At 41.1% G+C, this 18830-nt stretch overlaps 1 protein-coding gene across 6 annotated transcripts in view; it reads left to right on the top strand.

The window, feature by feature from the left end:
• Positions 1 to 18830, top strand: part of tanc2b (tetratricopeptide repeat, ankyrin repeat and coiled-coil containing 2b) — a 254073-nt gene that overhangs the window by 13324 nt on the left and 221919 nt on the right. For all 6 annotated transcript variants that reach the window (XM_078163101.1, XM_078163100.1, XM_078163099.1 and 3 more), the window contains exon 2: positions 13134 to 13249. The gene's annotated coding sequence lies outside the window, so the exon portion shown is untranslated. The remainder of the gene's footprint in view (positions 1 to 13133; positions 13250 to 18830) is intronic.

The raw sequence follows: 18830 nt of genomic DNA, 5'->3' as shown, positions 1-18830 counted from the left end.
CATGTGGAACAGAAAAGACTAGAGGCATCAGACATTGATGACTACACAGTTCTTCCCTAAGATAAAATGAAACAAGATGAAACAGATTAATGCAATGATGAACAGAAATAAACAATTGTGCAACAGCAGTTGAAATAGTGTGAAATACCTCCACACAGCAGATTCTCTCCTTCGCTCCATGACATAGCTCACGTCGCAATAAATTTAAACAGAAAGGATCGTCTCAGGTATAGGTTGCATTTTCTGATAACCGATCCATCTATTTTGATGATATCAGGGCCGATATTCGATCCAGATATCGGATCGGTGCATCCCTAATGTACATCCACTGAAAGTGTTTGTGTTTGCCACTGATAGACTCAGATTGTTATTCTAAGTGTCTGACAACATCATGGAAATGATCCCTACAAAGAAAGACCTTTTTTTTTTAAGAGTAAGATCATTTTTGTCTAACCGGGTACAGCCCCAAAATCACCATCGCCAAACCCACCAGACTCCATTTTAATAAACAGTATTTTGTCATCGTAAAACACACTTAATTCAAAGACAGCAGAGATGAAATAAAACTCAGGAAGCTGTCTTTCTACTGTTCCAACAATAACCCGCTCTGGTTCAGTTGAAATAAACCCTTAACCCTATGGGCCCGAACGATGCATAGTGCGTCCAAATTCACACCTGTTCTTCTCTATGGATCACGTGAAACAGCGGAATTGTAGCTTTCCGAGAAGACCAAGCACTTGTCGGTAGTCCAATGTTTTCACAGCGAAAAAAAAAGATAAAGTTACACTAAAATTATGTATAACAGAGCTTTCATACAGCTCTGCACACACATTACTCTTGGATGGATTACTTGCTAATGCAGGGTCGCACAGAAATGCAACGCATATCACATGAAAGTGCAGGAGCAGAGCTTTCCGATGATACCACACACATCATTGTGCTGTCATCCCATCATGCTATAAATACAGATCAATTGTCTACAAAAAAAAAAAAAACCTGACGAATTTCTTTACAATCCATTATACAGATCTTGTTATCAGTCACTTCATATAGTGAGGAATATCGTATCTTACCACGTCTTAGGCTTGCATGTGTTTCTCTCTCTCTATCCACATTTGTAGTCCAGCTTTCAAGATGCAAATATCTCCATATTGTCCAGTTGACACTCCATCAAACTTTGTATGACAAGACAAGTGCACTTCACTTTTGCGCACCCAGACAACTGCAGCCTAATTATGCATGCTGACAGGGCAGTAGTCACCATATACATTGAGGGGGACACGTGCCCCCCCACCAATGCCCAAATTGTCCCCCCAATATATAACTGAAACTGAAAAACAAATATTAACAAATAATAACACGGATTTGTTTTTTTCATTGATTTAAAATTAATATAAAATACAGGCACATAGGAGGACATGTAATGATGGCAAATCTGGTTAGCCCAGATTGTCCTGGAAAAAAAAACAAGATATAGCATGTGTATGTAGCCTTTATAATGACTGTGATATGAGCTTAAAAGTAAAGGCAGTAAAAAATACCCCAAAAACACCTAGGGCCCATAGGGTTAATTCGTCCAGTTAGACATGAAAATATGCTGCCTCTATACACGCTAAAATTACTGTTTATTTAAATGAAATCCGGTGGTTTGGTGATGGCGATTGTATTGGTTAAACAAAAAGGCTCTTACTATTTAACAGAAAGGTCTATCTCTGTAGGGATCCTTTCCATAATGTTGTCAGACACTTGGAGTAATAATCTGAAACCAACAAGGAAGTGCCCAAAACTGCAATTAATTGAATGGCCACTTGAGACTGGCTCCAGAAGCCAGTCAATCCCCATAGACGCCAATATTAAACTGCCCAACTTTAAGGCAGTAATAAACATGTTTAGAGCCTGGTACAAAAACAGTTTTGGTCTCTGTAGCTAGTTTCCCTGTTAAAGACATCTGTACACAGGATGAATTTGTATATATCTCACCTGTTTAATCTTATTAAGGCTCATAATTACACATAATTAAGGGCGGGCCACTTGGAGCGACAGGCTGTCCACTGATAGTGTCGTCAGCTTTAAGTCAGATCCAGCCCTCGTTCCTCCACTGCGCCACCCTCTATCCAAATATGGTCACTTCTGGCTCCTAAAAACCAAGATACTGATGGACAAAATGCCAAATTTAAGGCTTCAAAACAGGAGGTCCACAAACCAGTAGGTGACGTTACTGTAGCTACGTCCATGATTTTTACAGTCCATGGTGCAAACATACCCCAAGTGTTTAAATTGAAGCCTGTTTTGCCGCTGCTGGCTGCAGCGCTCTTGCATAATACTGAACCTGTTTCAAAAACTGTTGGCTCCATTATACCATTACGTCACTTAAACACAAAAACATGACAATAGTGTTCAAGTTGAAAAAATACATGTGTAAAATCATGCTCTTTTTCAAAATAAGAGGGTTTTCAGTGTTGATAACTATAACTATAATAAACACTTTCGATAAAACATTTCTCCTTGCTCGGCCTTAGAGTTTCTGCAGAGCATCTTCTTCTCTGTGATCAGTATGTTTTATCCTCAAGTGCACTTTAAGGTTCCCTGAACTACACATTAAACTGATTGAGCACTTGCCTCTGCATTATTTTTGTATTGAGAGGGTTTTCAGTTTTTCTGATTCATATAATTATAAACTGAATCCTGTTTACTGTTGTTGGGCTTTACGTCCATACCATGGACATTTGACTGTATTTTGTGACATTTCATAATACAATAAGTAAGTAGCAATCAATTAAAACATAATACACGGATTAATATGAGGAAAATTGCAATTAGTTGTGGCCACACTTATTTAATTTGTGTTTTGCTTGAATTGAAGATAGAAATATAGCGGTATGCAGGGTTTACAAATTACAGAAACCCATTTGTCAGCTTTTAACAAATGAAATAATGAGATGAAAATTGTACATTGTTGATCTTTTTGCTATTTTTCAGTCCATTAAAATATTTCCGCTGCTTGCTCTTTAATAGACCAAACAAGCAGCCTAATATTTGCAGCTACCAAGTCCACAAAAGCATAATTTCAAGTTTATACTTTCCAGGCATGTACTGATAGATTTTATTAGGGGATAACTCAATAACTTAAATGTTGCAAGAGAGGCAATATTACACACCGACCGAGCTTTACCGAACACACTGAATACAGCGCCCACAAGCAGTGCATTTTGACTAAATGAATCACGTGAAGTGGCCTTTGCTCTGCACATTGTCAGTCTGGAGCCCTGTAATGCTACGTGGCACAGCATGCAGGCTATTTTTAAAACTCCTTTTAGCAAAACTATTGTGTTTTGCTAAAGCCAAGATGGTTTCACTCAGCACACTTGTAAATTTTAAAAAGGAAAGTGCATGCAGATCGAAAAGATGCACTCAGTTTTTCCCAGTTCAACCAAATGTCAGATTACTGACCACAGTGCTTGCAGCTGCATGGGTTTGTCCTTTGCAAATGAAAAGTCTCTACTTAAGCTTTACTGTGGGATCTACAGTGCTGTACCCCTTGGTGGCACTTAGCGTGATGTAAGGATAATGCACTTTGTCTAACACAGTATTTTTACAGATCCTGTATTTCTGTGTACATGCAGAATATTCCGTATGAGATGCTCTTCAAAATGCATTAAAGACTTTTTAAGGATTTGCCAGTTTTCTGTGATTAAAAAAAGATTGTTGACAGAGTCCATACACAGCACAGGGCTAGTTTCAGTGACTGGTTTTCTTCAACACTGGCTTGTTTTTAAGGTAGGGGAGTGGTCTGCAGCTTAGCCTCCAGTCACCAGAAAATGTCCTTGTTCAGGCATGAGAGTTCATTGTGTTAGCAGTCAGAACATAGAGTCCCCTCTGAGTCTGTCTAAAAATACTCCATACCACCTCTGCCCCAAACTGCACACCAAGGGGCAAGAATAAAGAGGAGCTGCACGAGGCCAGATGAGTAAACATACAAACACGCAGTGCTGAGCAGAGCGAAATGCATTACTCTGCAGTACGCTTTGCAAGAGTGAAATTAAGATAGTACTGTAATTCAGGCAACTGTTGGAGATTCCAAGGTAAGAGTTCGGTCCTCCTGTGAAAACGTGGCAGCTTGTATTGCCATCTCATCTTCTAAATAAAAATGCAAAACTGGTCTATCAGATGTGTTCTTAGCATGGATCAGCAACTTTTTCTATGATGATGTGCGTCAGTTTACAAAAGTGAAGGTGTGCTAGTGGCATTTGTTGAAGCGCATCTAATTTATTTTCAATTTATGCGTCTGTCTGGTTTTCAGTAATGTCAGTATTTCAGTAATGCGCCTCTCAACAGCTCCTCTGAATCCTGAATATGATGGTGTTGTTATTCGGCAATCCATCAAACAAAAGCCTCCTTTATGTATTCTCCATCTGTGAATGGTTTCCCACATTTAGCAATACACTCTGAAATTTTATAGCTGCCCCCTGTAGCCTGAGGGTACACAGCATATTTGGCCCTCTTGATTGATTCAGCTTTATCGGACTCATCTTTGAAGTTCTTCTCATGCTGAGTTTCAAAATGAAGTGAACCCAAACTGCTGTCCAACTGGTGGAGACTGCATTTTGCACTCAGATCTTTTACTTCAGTAAAAATAGCAATACACGGGTATAAAATAAAAATACTTTGTAACAGGTAAAAGCCCTACATTCAAAATCTTTCTTAAGTAAAAGTACATAAGTATTAGCATCAAAATCTGCTTAAAGTGAACATGGAAACACTTGCTGTGAAAAAGTTGTCTAAGATGTATCATTGCTGGTGTGGCTATCACAAAGAAAATCCGATCTTTTTCCGATTTCCTCAAACCCTAGCAGCCACCAGCAACCTGGGACATGCTGCATTTTGTTTTCCACAGTTCCTTTGGTTATTCCACCATCCGCCATTTCCACTACTGGAGATAGTAACTGCAAAAAACTTACATTGATACTCTTTGGTAACTGGGCATAGCTACCAGGGAAACAAAAGCACTATCCTCTTCCTGTTTTGGTTGCATTATGGTTGGTGCACTTCCTTTGTACTGCAAGGTCAAAACAGAACGTTGAAAAGCCAAAGAATTCTCAGTAGGTGCTCCAGCCAGTGCGCTAGAGTGACGTTCATTTACTGGAGTCAATTTTTATCTGGCCAATTTTTGGAAACTATGGCGGGGCAAATTAGACTATGGTGGACCGCCATAGTCTCGTCAATGTATGGGAAACATTGTATCATATTCTATTGTTCACAGTGTAGTGTTTTCAGGGAAGTTATTGGGTACGTCCACTGATGCGTCGATCATGAGTTTACTGAATCCCAAATGTGTCCCAGGAAAGCTCTCTGTTCGTCCAAAACATTTTTCCTATTGTCCCTGGGACAGCAAGATGCCGTTAGCCTGGAGCCCTGCTTCTATGCCTGCGCAAGACTTGTGGATAGGCCGATGGCAGTCAACAAGGCAAATATCAGCCGATACCAGTGTTCAGCCAATGAATTGGTGCATCCCTATGGAAAATGGCTAATTTCAGTCTGAAATTATCTTGTAGAAAAAACTCCTGCGCACTGTCTAACTTGCAAAAATAATGACTTAAATGCTGCAGCGTTTCAATGACGAGACCTTCATCAGGCAAGCAGTTGTACTGTAACACTGTTTGCCTGAAGAAGGTGTAGTCACCGAACCTTTGCAGCATTAATGTCATCGTTTTTGCAAGTTCAACAGTGTGTGGGAGTTTTTTCTACAAGTTGTGTTCTGCTTGTCTCTCCTATGCACCTGTTTGGAAATAGATGTGAGAAGTTTTCCTTTGTTCTGAGTCTGAAATTATCTGAAACATATCACCGGATTAGAATTAGTGATGCATTAATGTGTGACTAATGTAGCTGGTAAAGGTGGAACTAATTTCAGCTACTTTATATACTGCTGGGTTCACCTGTAATAATAAATGAAGTGGAATATTTGCCTCCCAAATGTAGTAAAGTAGCATAAACTACCTCAGAATGTTCTTAAGTACCGGACCTAAGTAAATATACTTAGCTCTCATCCACCACTGATCAATGATTTATGTTCTTATGAAGATCCATAAACTTTTGTTTTTGTTCTGCCGCTTTACCTCCCACAGCTCTGATTTTAAACAATGCACTTTCCGAAACACTCGATTTAAAGGAAGCACGCCCGATACTGTTGCTTGATAGCTGAGCTGAAAGGACACGGAGAGCGCCAGCCTTCCCTCAAGGTCAGGGTCAGCCACTTTCACAGTGGGCGACAGGAAGCTGGAGGGACTGCCATCTCTAAATGCCTAATGAGCCTCTAATTGATATCCAGCTGAAAATCCCACAGAGTGTTAATGCCACTTCCATGGAAGCTGTATTATGTTCCCTTTTCATTTAGCCAAGAAGACATGGGAGGCCCTGAAGCATACATTTTTTAACACGGAGTCAGAGAGGTAATGGGAGGTAATGACACAGTGGTTGGTTAGTGAAACTGTCAGTGTGTAGCAGATAATCAACACATTTATACCAACACAGTATCTCTCCTCCGTGAAATGAGGGGAAATTAACCATGCTCTTTCATTAATTTGTTTGGTCAGTCATAGTTTCCCTGCCTCCTCCAGCTGTATCTCCGGGATCTACACATAAAGAGAAACACATTTCACTTGAGGCTCCACTACCATGCTAGCCGCAGCATTAACGGCTGAGTAGTATTCCCACTCTTTTTATGAGACGTAACTGCTGTAATGAGATGGATTTTAAGAAAGGAGCTAATCTTAGGGAATGCTTTAAACCAGCTCCCTAACCCATATCCCATTCTCCACGCTTTGAAGGCTCCAGCCCCTCTGCCAGGACGGCTTTCAGACTGTATTTGCCTAAATGTTTCATTCATCTTGATCAACACTGAATAAGATCAAGCTCGTGCTGAAAATAGCAGCAGTGGTTACAAAGCGACTGCAGACTTTTTCATTGCTTTGTTGAGTGTAGACCGGCAGATGGCAGGTGTTTGTTAAAGAGGTTAGTATTGTTTAAAGTCGGCCCTTGTTAATTCAGTGTGCTTGGATACCGGCTCAACACACTGTCATTCAGACCTGTACCTGCCACTTAAAGCTCAGACACCTGCCAGGCTGCTGCTCAGATGTTCTATTTTTATTTCTTATGATAAAGTATTTAGGCTGTATAAGAAGTATAAGTACGTGTTGGAGGCGGTTATGTTGTTCAGCAGCTTATGCTGATTTTCGTACCTCCTGGCTTTTTATATGAGGCGTTTTACACCTTTCGTGTTTGGATGGTACAGCATACATATCATACATCATATCAATGTTTCTGAAGTGACGCAGTATATGAGCTAACTTTGTCATTGGAAAGAGATGATAGATAGATAGAGACCTTTTTTATAAGCTTTCTCGCCACCAAATGTGGGTGTTTTTATTAGCTTACATTGCTGTGTTTCCACCGGGGATAGTGCCACAAAAGCGGTTGCTTTTTACGGAGACATCACTGTGTTTCTAGCCAGATAGTACCATGAAAAGCTTTTGTTTTTTCTCACACATTGCTGTGTTTACAGCAGGAATAGTATGACTAAATGTGATTTTTTTTTTTTTTTTTTTTTTTTTTTTTTACAGAGAGGTCACTGTTTTTAGCTGGGGCACTGCCACAAAAAAAAGCTGTTTTTTTTTAACAAGACATTGCTGCGTTTCCAGCTGGGATAGCACCATGAAAAGCAGTTATTTTTATAGATACATTGATGTTTCCTGCCTTTGGATTGCGCCACCATAAGCGGGTATATTAAGGCAAAACATAACCTTTTCAAACCGTTACAATGTGGCTTTTGTGCCCTAACCTAACCACGGGTTAACCACACCATAATTGAAACGTGAAGAAGTGTAAAACTTATCTGCTAACTAAATAACATACAAATGTTACGTATCTGTTGTTTGCAGAAAGTACACTGCCATCATTTATTCTGTCAAATGTGTTGGGATAATACATATAAACGCTTGAGTAGACATCTCCCATCCTTTGGCTGGTTCTTGGTCTAAACTGTACGTTACATAAAGTATCTTCATGAAGGAGATTTTTAAATTTTGTTCGTTTCTAAAACTCTCATTTTGTTTGACCTCAGACTGAAACATGAATTAAAGACTGATATGACTCTTAATTAATTTTCAGTATACATTTAAATTAGTCACCTTATTAGCCACAGTTGTATCTTTGCTTGTTCTCTTCATATCCTGTCTTGGCCAATGCCGCTTAAATTAATTGCTGATGACAGTGGTAGGTGATTTTTCATTTTTGTTATGTGAGTAATTGGTCCACAGTGCCCTGCGTTTTATTTCCCAGACGTTTGGCAAACAGAAAATATGGTCAGGGGAGAACTCCGGCACCTCGCTCTGAGTGGGGAGTCTGGTCCGAGCAGGCCAATTTGTCTCAGAAACTTTTTCTCAAAGTGGCAGAAAGAGTCTTAGACAGAGCAGCGGTTCCTTCATGATGTGAAGCAGCACACTTTAGCCGCTGTAAAAAAAACGGCAAACATGAACTGCTAGACTTTACACAGAGGCATTTGTATTATATGAAAGCTTAAATACTCACGGCCTCTGAGAACGAGATGAGAGGGGACGCTTAAATGCCATATTTATCAGTGAAATGGGGACTTAGAGTGTCAGTCGCACAATTTGTTTTGATCTTATTTCTGGCCTTTTCCGTTAATAATACAGAAACCCAGTGGACAAAGCAGAATTATGCATTCTGCCACATGATTGAGATTTGAACAGGCTTTCTATGGGGCTGAGATTTCAATGGATGTTTTTTTTTTCACATTGTGTGCCAGATTTTGTTTTAGCAGTCCATATCGTTGTAAACCAGATGGACAGCTCAGGGAGGTGTTTTGCCCTTGTTTCTCTTCTAATTGTCGTCTGCTGGGCGGACAGCTGCCCGGCCTCTGTGACCCTTCTAGCTTCAAGTGACAAGGGGAGTTGACCTTGGAAAATGTTGCATGTCTTTCTGTTTTTAACCCCAAACCAATTATCTGTCTTCTCCATTTAAGGTTTTGTATGTAACGTTTTGAAAATCCTTGTTAATAGTGACGCCTCCCTCTGAGGGATGAACCGCGGTCTGGTCGCTCTCTGGGGCTTTTACTCAACCGCCGTGAGTGAGCAACTGGGCATTGGCCAAAACAGTGACAAACACAAGTCTGACAGTGATTGAGCATCATTCTGTTAATAGATGACTGTAAAGTAAATATGAATCATATTTAGAGTAACATTACTATCAGCATGTTTCTATATTTCATTTGGACCATTGGCTCTATAATAACAAGTGGTTTACTCTTTGCAGATTACATTATCAGCTGACGTTTGACGTTACAAACAACCATGTAGAATTACATTACATTACATTACAGCTAGCTGGCTAACATTAGCTCAGGTTATGGTTAGCTCGTTGGCAGTTACTGCATCGCTCTTGGCTAATGTTAGTAACGTTACAAAGCACTTTGTACAGTAAACTTTCATCTTTTATTGTTGGCTAAATCAACACTAATTGTCATAATACATAAGTTAGTATCATGTACCACGTTAGCTTGGGAAGTAATTTGGCAAGCTAGCGAACTGATACCCAGTCCACAGTATTTTGCTAGCGATAACGTTAGCAAGCAAGCAAGTTATGTTAGCCAGCTAGCTGTAGGTCTGACTAAGGTACACTGCACTGATATGGTGTTGGTTCCTTCGTAACGTTAGCTGATAAAGTTGTGGCAAATAGGTCATTTACCAGCAATATCAGCCCTGGAGTCTGGATGAATTGAATGACGTTTATCACCCAGGAGAGTTTTTTAGTATGTTAGCTAGCTAGCAATTTGTCCGCGTCAGCAAGCAAGCGTTGGCTAATATTATCCAGCTTAAACCACATTATCAAAATATATTTCACATGTCAGTGCTTTCCCTAAAGTTAGGATTTCTTTTCGGCACCGAGGGACACTTAAATTATAATAGCTTTATGATAGACTAAACAGCAGCTCAGAACTTAGCTGCTGTAGCAACTTGAATTCAGGCAATGCAAACCCCAGCCCTGGGGTGATTGCTACAGGGTGCTAAGTGAAGGTCCGTCTCCCCCGGGCTGCCACTGCAGAAAGAATATAACGGAAACACAGCATGTGTGGGCTCTGTGTTGTGGCAGGTGCTGTTTGTTTGTAGATGATAGGACCCCATTTCTTAGCTAATGTTAGCTACTTTTGCACACTGTTATTGCTGTAGCGAAGCTGATGATAGGCAAGACACATGAGAACATGCATAACGTCGCAGCCCTTGAATTCAGCCTCAATACCTTTACGTAGGAGTCAATCCACAGGCTGCTAGAGGCAATGAAGAAGTCAGGGAAAGTCTGATTTTAAGTTATGTTACAACCTGTTCACCCATCCAACCCTTTTCAGACATTTAATCCGGGCAAATCAAGAAAAAATGGTGTGTATGTGTGTTTGATTGAGGAGATGGCATTTCATTAAAAGATCAGTGTGCGGGATTTTATTCACTTTAAATTAAAAAAGCCCAATGTTACCCAAAGCAAGGCTTCACAGAAGCTATTTAAATTCCCCATCCGAGCCTGCAAAGCCCCGAACAAAAAATAACTCTGAGAATCAAACTGAGAATGATGGAGATATGACTTTCTCGCTGCTTCTCATTATTATTGCTGTAACTTATTTAGACTCCCATTGGTTGTCTCGGCTTAATTAATGTGTTGGCAACTCAGTGTGAAATTCAGATTAAGTCTTATAAAGTGTTCCCCACAGAGAGCAATGTGCAAACTATAATTAGAAAATGAAAAAAAAAAGTATCAAGTCCGTGTGACACCCTTGAGGAAACTTGATTATTGTGTTGCTGTTTGTCTGAAGATTTCTTTTGTGCAGCAATGACATTCAGACGCTGTGTCTTAGTTGTTGTCCTTTATGAATATGAGGGAATCGGCTGCATTGACACTGGAGGATGTTTCAGAGGGAGCATTGAGGGCCAGTGCAATGACTGGGAAGCTTGAATGAATTTGTTGAATTACACTGGGAGACATTTTTTTTTTAGTGTTGTTGTTTGTTTAACAAAAACTGGATAACTTAATTTTAAACCAAATAATGTCCTCTTTCAGAAAGTGTGGGCTAATTAATTGTCCAGAGCAACGTAACTGCCTCTTGTGTTTATGTAATTGCCTGAAAAAAAGAGATTATTTTGAGGCATTGTGTGTTTTATTGCAGTTTATAACATGATGAAAGAGAGCATGAAAGATTTGGATGGCCAAATGTTTTGGACTAGGTATGATACCAAATTAGATGCATAATGTCTAATATCTTTTAATAGACTGTTACAAAAAAAAAATAGTGTGGTATCTGGACACATTTTTAAGCTCATGTTTTATATGCTCTGGCAGATACGTCTGTTCTCCGTCCTGTTCAGACTGATTTCCACCCAAGCTGACCAATCACAACTGTTTATCTAAAATGGGATTGGTTTGATATGATGACTAACAACTTGTGGAGCCTTTGCACTTAATGCAAAATGTGTGACAACATTTGGCTCGCAGGTGTTACAGCGTTGTGACATCGAAGCACCGGGTTTTCAACTAACTCCACTGTAAAGCCATGTGTGGCAATACTAGATGCTGACAAACAACTGACATAGTATAAAGAGCAAATAGAGGGAGGGGAGGTGGATGGGTCAAACAGGATTGGACTTTCAGGAGATCACAGTTCATGTCCAGCACCAAAAGTCTACAGTTTTAACTTAACATCACCCAATTTATGCACTGGTATCACACACTCACATCACTCGTTATGTATTTACATTACGTCACGTAAAAAACGTAGTTATTTAACCCCAAAAAAGTATGTTTTTTAAAAAACTTGACCAAGTAGTTTTGTTGCCTAAAGGTGACTGTGACCATTTCACAACATTAACTGTGTTACAGTGTGTTTCAGCTGTGTGTCACATGCTAAAGCAGTGGCTCCCAGCTGGTGGGTTGCGATCCAAAAGTGGATCATGGGTCCTTTCTGAATGGACCGCAAGCAACTTTTAAACATGTCAAGTTTATAAAACAGTAACTGTAAAACAAGACAGAGACAACAAAACAGCTCAAGTTTGATGTTGAATATATTAAACCGCGTGGACTTTGAACTAATGACTGAGGAGAAATCTGAACCTGTGACTGGGCCAGTCGGGAATCACTGGGCTAAAGGTTAGCCTGTGCATCACTTTGAGACGTCAAGGAGCGTGACAAAGTGTCGGTATTTGACAGCCTCGGAATGACAGTGGGTTTGCATAGAGTAAGCTAGGCTTGGCCAGTATCTATTTTTGGTTACTTTCGTACTTTCCCAAAGTTTCACCACGGTATAAGGTATTTGTGTGCCACACTACCTATTCCCAGCACTTGCTGTTGCCATATTTGCCAGCTCAGCGGCCTGTACAGACTGACCTCTGGTGGTGCGTGATGTGAACTACATACAATACATCCTCAATACAGCCTCTCCATATGAGTTTAATTGAAAGATGAACATCTGTATTTTTGACAGTATTAAAAATCATACCTTTGCTCAAATCTAAAAATGAACTAAGAGGTTCTAGACTAATTGGCATTGCTAATTGGTCTTGTGAGAGAAGGAAGCAACCCAAACATAATATTTTGGTTTTGCATCCCTCCATTTCCCTGCTCATTTTAGTGTTAAACACATGACTCTAACACAGACATTTCAGCCCCCCAGATCCTTAACTCACCACCTAATGACAGAATGACACATTTGGTTAGAGTGTTTAGGGACTATGTGGCTCTACATCTCAACTCTGAAAGCAGCACTTTATGTCAGATCCTCCCCCTGAAGAGGGTGACAACATGTCTACTGTCCCAGTCTGCCCTTTGACAACCAGCCCTTGTAGCCACCCCAAACGGCGTTGTTTGCATCAGCGACCACTGTTTGTGTTCTCTGTTGGAAAAAGATCATCCACAGTGAAGAGAGCGAGCAGCAACAGTCCACTGCATTGACTCTCCATGCCACTGAGCCGGATGTCAAATTGCTTCTGCCTCTTCTGCTGTGTGTCAATATAAGACTCTCTCAGTCCACTGCTCTCCTTGAGTTAAAGTTTTTTCTGTCACTGTGGTTGGCTTTGTAGAGAACTGTTGGGTGTCCCCTCTGGAGAGGGATCGGGACTGTGGTTCAGCCCAGCGAAATGTAGCGCCTCACTGCCCTCAAAGCCGGATTTGGAGACCTGCCTGCTGTCTACTCATGGTGAGTCACCTCTCAAGTTTCATGCCACTTGAACCAACCTATATAGCCGGGACCTCTTTTCACCTATTAATGCATCACAGCAAGGTCATCATGTGAAGTAACAAAAGATTCATTGTTAACGTTGTGTTTTGCAAGTGGGCCAAGGACAAGAATACATTTACATTCTTTAACATTTGTTTTCTGGAAAGCATTCAGTGAAAGCACAGTTGTTGTTTGTGCTGCGATTCTGAACTTACAAAACTTTTGTTTGTTCTTTCTGTGTTTATTTCTCTTTCCTATTTTAACCACTGAATTCATACAGTAGCCAATCAGGGAGGGGCACTCCAAAATCAAAATACATCATAGGAATCATAATTCTCAAGATTTAAGGACAATAATTCTATCACAACACCTAAAGAGGATCCGACCTTAAAGGGACAGTTCACCCCCAAATCAAAAATACATATTTTTCCTCTTACCTGTAGTGTGATTTGTCAGTCTAAATTGTTTTGGTGTGAATTGCATAGTGTTGGAGATATCAGCTGTAGAGATGTCTGTCTTCTCTCCACTGTAATGGAACTATATGGCACTCGACTTGTGGTGCTCTAAGTGCCAAAAAATACATTTGTAACACGCAGCAGCAACCAGATATCATGACCCAGTTACTCAAGGTATTCCACAGACCTTGTTGAGAGCAGTTTGTTTCTACTGAACTACACCTGCCAACTGTATTACTGTGCAGAGGGAAGCATGCATCTACTCATGATTGAGAGGAATACCAGTTTTCATCAACCATCAACCTAATCTGTCAATTTTTATGAAAAGAATGCAAAATATCATGAAATACAATTGGCCTTTCCATTTAGCCTGGTGCTCCAGTACCTCAGTGAGCTTTAGCACCCCATTTTAAAGTGTTATAAAATCAGAGATGGTGAAATTTTGTGATGTGAATGTCTTTTATTCTATTTTCTGTTGCATTTGCTGACAGATGTCCAGACACCTGCGTTAAAATGCAAAAACATAATACTCACTGACCACTGTCTGGTCTCTAGTGGTTAGCTAACGTTAGCCTAGGCCGCTGCGCTGTGCATTGTCTGCATTGGGTGGAAGCTAGCTAGCAGCACTGCTCATTTGAGATTACTGCTGTTACCATCATCAGGACAGTGTTGCTGCAGAAACATGGTGGCCACCCTCCAGTGTCCCCCCTAGGTAGCTTCTGTGAGTGCTGCAAGTGTGGCTCCATTTTAAGCCTCAAACCCCTTTAACATTGTTAACTAATGTATGTAAGCACCTCTAACCTTGTTGACACTGCTAATGGTGCCAACAGAGCTAACAGTTATAGCATAGTTAAAAGTGCTAAAGGGAATTTGCATGGCGACCTGGAGGAAGACCAGAGGGTGGGCACAAGGCTTGCACATCAACTTTGTTGGTTTGAGACGACGTTACTAGCATTAAAGGGAAATTTCGGTTTATTTCATCCCGTCTCCTATTGTCCTAAATTTGTTTCAAGTGACTAGTGACGTAGAAATAATAGTTAGCATGTTAGCCGTTAGCCTAGATACAGCCGTAGTGTCAGACCTGTTAAAATGTAAGTGAACGGGCATACCTTCAAGTGCAAAGGTAGTCCACTAAACAAGCTTTTTCTCCACAAAGACTGCCTCATATCGTTAGGATAAATGTCAGAGAACATATAGAAAATGACATGTAAACATGTTGTCTTACTTTACCGGTGTGCTGCCATGTTTGTTTACCATCTAGCTCTGCTTTCCAAAGCGCAGCCGAAGTATATCTCGCCAGCTCTAGATAAAGCCCAGTTGGATACTACTCCAGGTGGAGGTGTCTCGTCCTCTGTCACATCCAGACCTTGAAAATAAGGCTGCAACCGGTCCCATTCCTTGCAACAGAAGCATTCCTCTTCTGTGGGCACTGGGGCACAGCATTCACAGGTACACCACCAGTCTCCAGAGCTACGCAGCCTTGCAGCAGCCATTCCTCCTCTCTCGTCCTCTACCTGTTGCGCCTCTCTCTCTCCCCTCCGTTCTTCAATTTCACGAAGCTCTTCGTCAGTGTATTCTGGCTCAAATAAATAAGGGCGGCCATCACACTGCAAAATTGAATTCCTCCTCCACAAAGTCGAAGTCTGGCAAAAAGTCAGCCATTATTCTGTAAATCTTTCATAAAATAAATGAATGAACTTTTCAGGCTACTGTCTGGTTCTGCCTTCCAGCTGTTGCTGCTTATTCAGGCACGCTATGAGATCGCTGCTTGTTCTCGCGATATTTCGGCCGTGCTTTGGAAAGCAGAGCTAGAGGGATAAACAAACATGGCAGCACACCGGTAAGGTAAGACAACACGTTTACATGTCGTTTTCTATATGTTCTCTGACATTTATCCTAACGATATGAGGCGGTCTTTGTGGAAAAAAGCTTGTTTAGTGGACTAACTTTGCACTTGAAGGTATGCCCGTTCACTTACGTTTTAACAGGTCTGACTCTACTATGCGCCCCGGCTGTATCTAGGCTAACGGCTAACATGCTAACTATTATTTTTATGTCACTAGTCACTTGAAACAAATTTAGGACGATAGGAGACAGGTTGAAATAAATCGAAATTTCCCTTTAAGCGCCGAATTAGCAGCACCACTAGCAAGCTCCCACCAGACCTGAGCTGTAACCATAGCTAGCTCAGTGTTGCTAAGTAAGCCAGCGGTATATGAATGCTTCCTTCTACGCAGTAATACAACTGGCTGGTGTAGTTTGGTTGAAAGAAAATAGTTCTACATGAAACAGCTGTGGATTACCTTGAGTAACCAGGTCATGATTTCTGGAAAAAGACAATACTGTTGAGTATTTCAAATGTATTTCTTTGGCATCTAGTTCCATTATATTAAAGAGAAGGCAGACATCTCTACGGCCGACATCGCAAACACTCTGAAACTCCACCAAACAATATAGACTGATAAACTGCACTATAGGTAAGAGGAAAAATATGTACTTTGGATTTTGGTGTGAACTGTCTCTATCATAATATTGGGATGTCTACCTTATTAAAATAATTATTTTAACCTTTTTAGATTAAGGTGTAAATCAATTTCATTCTGGCATTTTATCCTCCATTTTGTGGGCCTTGAACTTGTTTTAAGATTTCATAAAAAAAAGAAGCATGTTTGCATATCCAGCAGTGTCTTAAATATACCGTAATAATGCTTCATAATTTGTTAAAAGTGCTACATGTCATCAAACACATGAAGCTGTTAATGTGATGGTAGAAACTGACTAGAAATCACTTTTACTTTTCCATTTGCAATTTTTGTACATTAATTTAAGCTCAAGAGACTTCTTGTAAAAGACTGGTCCACTAATACCCTGACAACTTGCTAACTGCTCAACCTTGGAGGATTGACCTTTTACACGTAATAGTGATTCATCTTTCTGAGAGAGCAGAGAGGGGAGTTGGTACTGCAGAATAACTCTAGCTGTTTGCCCAGGAAAAACTCTATCATTAGAAAATAGTTTCATGTTACCCGTTTCAGTTTTAATTGTGAATATTCACAATGCGTGCGGTGGAGGTGCTGTCATCTCTTCAAGAAGCTGTCTGTCAAAAATAGTCTCATTTTTAAGTCGCGAGTACTGATCGATGTGCCGGCTTGAGGCCATATGTAATTACTCTGTGACTGGCCAGCCATGAAATTGTTGTTTGGGTCTGAAATAGATCCAAAGTCATTTTATAAGAAGTTTTTTTTTTTTTTTTGCGCAAGGCCTAAATCAGAATGAATATGACCACAGCAGCACCGGGAGTTGGTAAAATTATTTCCTTGACCAGTAAATTAAGTAAGGAGTGAGTGACCTCTGCAGTCTCTTTACCAGGGTTTAACATTGTCTCCTCCACACACATTATGTCTGTAGTCAAGAGTGTGTCTGAAGATGAACAACTTCTGTCAGCTGTTAAAGGGAGTGTGGAGCTCGCCGGCTGCAGAGGTATGCAGAGTGACAGTCGCTGGCTCACATGCATGCAGCTGTGGCCTGTGAGATGTGGGCCGGCAAATGGAGTGGAAGAGTAGTCCCATTAAACCCTGGCTCTCCTCTGAGAAGGGGGCTAACAGCTCTGAACGCTGGCCTCTCGCTCCCTGGCAGAAAGTGCTGACACAAATTTTTGTCTGACTAAAATGCCTTCTGACCACATGACACTGGCTCTTTTCTTCCTCTGAGATTCCATGGCCGTAAAGCCAGCGCTGCACAAAAGAGACACAGTTTGCGAGCGCTGCTTAGGAGGTGGCCTAAATTATAATCACACCATAAACTGGCGCAAAGGTCTGCATTACTCACATTTTAAGAGGGTGAGGAAGGGATTTCTTTGTTTGAGCAGTTAATTGGGTTTATGTGCGCGAACATTTTTCATCTCCTGCACATTACACATCCTGGGAAACAAATTAATTTTGTTCTGCAAGCGTCTCCATTGAGCGTGCTCCCATTAAGCAGCCTCACAGATACAGTATGTTCTTCGATGTCTATTCAAAGATGCACAAATCCCGTAATTCGCTGCCTTGTCCCTTTTGGCATGCAAGCGTGGATGTGTCAGTTTGTGATTGACGGGGCATGGCTCCTGTGTTGGTCACTGGTGCAGAGATGAAACATGACAGTGTCTCCAGGCGCAGTAAGCACTGGATTCTAGTCCTCCAATTGTGCGTGTCATCAAATGTGGAAACTTTTGGTGGTAGTTTGCAGTATTTTCTCCAACACAGAGAAGCTGCAGTTTCTACATGCGTCGTGTTGCTGTTTCAGTAAAACAGCTGCATTTGTAAGCTTTCATCTGATTAGTCAGGCTTTGACCAATCAGATGCTTCAGGCTGTAAATCCCTGCCGAGTGCTGGAGGGGACGATGATGAGAGTGATCAGTGTTGTCAAGTTGTTGAAGGGGATCTGAAGAAGACGGTCGCTCCCCAGTGGGGGTGTGTGGGTGGTTAGCTGCAGCCCACAGCTACTGAAGGGGAGCTGTGTCAAATCTGACACACTGAAACCCACAAATGCCAACTCTGACAGCCAGTTGTGACGAAAACCAATTTACAGGCAGGAGAAATTCTGTTTGAATTGTGGGGGAGCTGTCCTCCCTGGCTTGATCTGGTTGCTTTAGTTTTTTAATCATCCATGTGTGGTGGTAGGTAGGCTAGTTTCTCTTTGGGCTCTGTTTGGACTTGTAGTTACAAAACCATCAGAAGATTTAGAGCAGATGGAACAAGAGTTTATTTTTTTAAGTAGCTGGAATGTACAAGAACATGATGCAGGTAGGTGATAAAGACTGAGGAATGCTTGAGATCCCTTCTAGCTGCTCTGATTGTTGTGCAGTGTAGTCTTGTCTAATGTAAAACATTCAGACAGAGCTTGGCGGGCTACACGTGTGACACATAGGAGAAAACTCTCACCCACAGGGACCTCAGGCTCAGTTCCTGGTAGGGCTACCTCTGGTTTAGTCATGCATTCCAGCTAACACTGTTGGGAGTTAAGGGGGAAGCCAGTGAGGGGTTGTGTTCTTGTCACTGCACTCCAGTCTGAGCACAGAGGGATGGGATCCAGGGTGAGTAGTATCTCAGCCTCAACCTAAAGTA

Source organism: Epinephelus lanceolatus, chromosome 21 (assembly GCF_041903045.1).
Source record: "Epinephelus lanceolatus isolate andai-2023 chromosome 21, ASM4190304v1, whole genome shotgun sequence".
Classification (NCBI taxonomy): Eukaryota; Metazoa; Chordata; class Actinopteri; order Perciformes; family Serranidae; genus Epinephelus; species Epinephelus lanceolatus.
Note: the sequence above shows the minus strand (reverse complement) of the source record. Positions and strands in the feature narration are given on the sequence as shown.